Below are 4,495 nucleotides of genomic sequence, written 5' to 3'. Positions count from 1 at the left end.
ACAGTGGGTATACCTGCTGGGTACCATGGAAAAATGGTCGTAATGATTCTTTCTTTTAAAGTTATCATCTAAGGATAGATGTTTCGTGCGTTATTTTTGTTCGAGCATTTTGCCCTGGCATGTAGAAACGTAGTAACTTTCAATCTCGTCAATCTTTCAAGTTGTGCTTCACAGGATTGCCATTGTCTCGTCGTCTCATCACCCCTTGGAATTTGCTCTTTTCTATGCCTCATTCGTTCGATCGATGACTATATTGCCTCAAAAGAAAGCATAGTCCGCGCGTATATGACTAGCCTACATCTAAGGCCTTTGAAGTCTACATCTCAATCATACTCCATTCATCATCACGTCCAACATCAATTGCATAAACATTCCTCATTTCAACATTTTACCTTCTCTTTTGTTGAGTGCGGCGAGATGGAATGTTGAGCCTTCAATGAATACTCTTTTTATTCTAGCGGAATGAGTCTAGACTAGATTGAATAAAAGACTCTCGGTCCAGAGCGGAAGGAAAAATTGCTCTGATACCATTCTGTCACGACCGCACTTCCTAAGGATAGAAAGTACGGTGGGTCGCGACTAATGAGGGAATTAAGAAGCGGGGAAGAAAGGGGAAACAATCAAGGGGTTCGACATATAGATCCAAAAGATGAAACTTTATTACAAATTATAGTCTGCAAACACGAAAGCAACAAAGTTTGTACGAAAATAGTGCAACAGATTACGGAAACATAAGAGTTTTTAAAACTTAGAGTAGCGGAAGCAATCGAGAGTTAGCTACTACTATGTATGAAGACACAATAGCAACCGGAACATTTATTGAATAATGTCTTTGTCCAAATGTTCAACATCCTCCGTCCCCCATCCACGCTCAACCTGCACATAGGGAAAACATATGCAGGGGCTGAGTACTTGATGCACTCAATGAACTCATGGCCAAAATACATTTTTATCAATAAAGTTATGTCAAGCCCTCGTTGAGTGAAACTCGGGTTTTACTTTAAAATACCGAGAAACACTAAAATCCTTTCCGTAAATAAAAATGGTGTTCGCGTGAACAATTATCATCGTCATCCTCCATCACGTACCATATCTGAACCATCATGTGAAACGAGAATGTGGCCACAAACTCGATCACTGGACCGGCCGACCTAAAGGACGGCTCACGATCCCCATCAGTGCACTAGCCTAAGTAGGGCTTAGAACTAGTTAGACCCGAATTCGTTAACCATCAAAGTCTAGTAGAACATTATTCTAATAGACAATCAGATAGGCAATTCAAAACATAAAATACGGCATGACATAACATTTAAACCACCCTTATCTCACCATAAACATATCATTACAAAAAAAGAGTTTAAGTAATAGAGCCCACCTCAAAAGCTTAGTAATTTCCTTAAACAACTTCTCGATCAGTCTTTAACGAGCGTGTGAACCACCTTCTCGAAAAACAATTAAAGTACACATCAATCTCAATAAAGAAAACATTTAGAATGCATGCACTCTGATTAACGTCTTTTATCTCGTTTCTCGGTTTTCATGCATTTTCGATTATTCGGTCGGCCGCTTACACCAATATTTCCTCTGTTGGCTCCTCGTATTTTTCTCCACGGTATCGAAATAAATTCCCCAAAATTAATTAAATTATCAACCCAAAGATTTAATTAGAATGCCCAATTCCTCACCTTATACCTCCAATTAATTTTACAGTCCCCAAGTAATTAAAATAACAAAGCATAAACTAAAAGTCAAAGAAAAAGGAGTCAACAAAATACTCCCTTTCTCTCTCTCGATACCCTCCACCTCCCTCACTCTCCTTCACAAATTTCCCCAATTTCCATAGAATCCTCAATTCCAGAAACACAATTTCTGTTAGCATCCATCGACCTCACTCACGCCGGCGACCAATACGCTTTTTTCTCCACCATCCGTGAACACCACCACCGTTGTCTCCTCCGCGAAAACCACCGATGCAGCGAGGGGGAAAGGCATCGTCGCTCAGCCGCTGCCGCTGCTGTTTCGCCGATTGCCACCGCCACTGTGGAGTCACCGCCGCCTGGTTGTCGCTGCTGTGCACAAACGACGCGCGCAACAGCAGTTCGTCGCGTCGATGGCTGCGGATCGGCAGCCCGTGCATTCCCAGGTTATCGCCGCAGGGTCAGGCCACAGCAGGAGACGCAACGCGGTTGGCCGTATTGCACACCACCGTCGCCGTCATCCGCCGTCACCTCTTGATTGCTGTACTACCCCCAACGTGTTCGGGCAGCCATCGTTCATCACCGAACCAACCCCGAAACCAACCCGAACAGCCCCGCACAACCCCAAAAGATAAGTTCTTTAGTCAACTTTTATGTTAATTAGTATTTTCCGGTTAATTTGCCGTGGGTGTTTGATTGTGAATGTTTTTGAGGATGTTGTTTGATTGGTGATTGAGTTATTGATTTAGTTATTTGCGGGAGTTATGTGTGATGATATGCATTGTGTAGCAATGATCAAAGGGAAGGGATTAAACCTTCGTTGCAATGAACTTGGTGGGATCGAAAGGGATGAGCTCCTTGGCTTGGCTGATTGTTTCTATGAATGGAACCGAGCTTGCTGTAACTTTTCTTTGGGTTCCTCTTCACTTAGGAACGGATATTGCTAAAGGCAGTGAGGGACTGAGAGTGGTGTGTAGCTTGATTTTTGCTAAGTGAGTGTATGTTGTGAGGAGAGAAGTTAAGAGATTGATATAATTAACTTGTGTGACCTTTGATTTGTAGGAGTGAATGTAGAAGATGGAAGATTGGGAGGTGGAAGATGGAAAATCATGGAAGTTGGCATTCCATTTCTTGAGAGGAAGGGTTTGGGCTTGCACGAAGAACTTCTTTGAATAAATTGGGCCAAAAATATTATTTGTGGAGTTGGGCTCAAGTTGGGAAAAATATAAGAGAGTTTGATGGCCCAACACTCTTTTAAAATTGTTAAGGACATTTAGACTTTGATTAGAATTAATTTGGATCGGCCCAAGTTCTTATATTTATATTTGTTCGTTTCTTATATTTTTTCGTTTCCTTTCCTTTAGACAAATTATTATTTGTCTTGTAATAACTTGGTGTTATTCCAAGTACTATAAAATCCGTCTCAACCATCTCATTCAATTTGCCATGTATAGCAACATCAACGTCATTACTTCAACGAGAATTTTCAAACACGTCTCCTAGTAACCTCCATCATTTAAATAAAAGGGACGTCTCATTTCATACCAAGCACGTAAATACTATACTCCATCATAAAGAAAAAAAAGAGAAGCATAGCATGACGACAAAAATTCAATTTAACTAATTCACGACATATTTTAATTAGTACTTAAAAAGTACGGGCGTTACACAAAGGCTCACAAAGTCAAAATATTGTTCATATAAATAATAAGTCAAGAGGACTACAATCAATCCAAGTGTCCAAAGTTATGAAGGCAACACCATTTTCCAAGAACTGAAAGTGAGTTATGACTCAATGGGGAAAAGAAATAATATGCATTACTTGCAAAGCATGGGTCAACCAAGGGGTTTAAATAGACAAGGGCTCACGGTTATTCAATACGTATCGAAAAGAACTTAGAATCCAAGTAAGTACTGTTGATTTAAAATTGTTCAAGCTAGCTACGAAGGTCACACTCTCTCGTTCATTTTTTTTAGGCCGAACATGGTAACATCGTTCTAGGAAACTGCGGATTCCAAGCTGAGATTCTTCGTGTCATTGCCACTAATAATGATAGTCAGAATCCATATCTTCATAATATTCTTTGCGTGCCATAGCAGTCATTCTTTTAAAACACTGTAATTATACTCGCGCTCTCTACACGCAATAACGGTCATTTTCGTCGCATCGCCACTTTTGACATAAGATTGGATTTATCTTATTAGTTCGCAGGTATGATCTCTAGCTCCATTGTAGGATTACATCATTTCGCATCTCTTCTTGCTTCGAACATTTTCTCGTTTGGAACATCTCTTCCATTTGCACTTCTTATTTTCTTAAACTCTTTATCATATACCATGTCTTTTCGCATTCTCCTTGTTCTTGTCATTCAGGAAAGATATCAATACTAAATTCGTAGTCATTCCATAAGGTTCGAGTTCACACCACATATTTCCATTTGTCCTATTACTCGGAAAAGTGATACTGCAGTTGTCAACAACTAAATCAGAAATCGTCCAATCTAACATACTTCTCGGGTACTCTATGTTCACAACACATTTCGTCATCTCGTAGATAACAAACTATCACATTAAAAATCATGCATACTCCAGATAAACAAGTACTATAACACACCACGTTTTCACATCTCAAAGCAAAACACTTTCACACTTCACATTAACATTCAAAGTTGTTGAAATAAAATTTTCTTCAAACTCTCACACTTCAACGTAAATAAATCATCACTTAAAATACGATTCACATACCAAATAATTCTCATTCATGTCATATTTCTCATTCACTTCCTGATCTTAATTTT

The 4,495-nt window shown here is 39.5% G+C and overlaps 1 long non-coding RNA gene across 1 annotated transcript; it reads left to right on the top strand.

The window, feature by feature from the left end:
* Positions 1 to 1,748: 1,748 nt before the first annotated feature.
* LOC121806272 lies at positions 1,749 to 3,137 on the top strand. Its single transcript, XR_006051657.1, has 2 exons — positions 1,749 to 2,666; positions 2,760 to 3,137. It is a non-coding gene; the product is annotated as an uncharacterized LOC121806272 (long non-coding RNA).
* Positions 3,138 to 4,495: the final 1,358 nt, after the last annotated feature.

This window comes from Salvia splendens, chromosome 6, assembly GCF_004379255.2.
Source record: "Salvia splendens isolate huo1 chromosome 6, SspV2, whole genome shotgun sequence".
Taxonomy (NCBI): domain Eukaryota; kingdom Viridiplantae; phylum Streptophyta; class Magnoliopsida; order Lamiales; family Lamiaceae; genus Salvia; species Salvia splendens.
The sequence above is the reverse complement of the archived record's forward strand: the minus strand, read 5'-3'. Positions and strand labels throughout refer to the sequence as shown.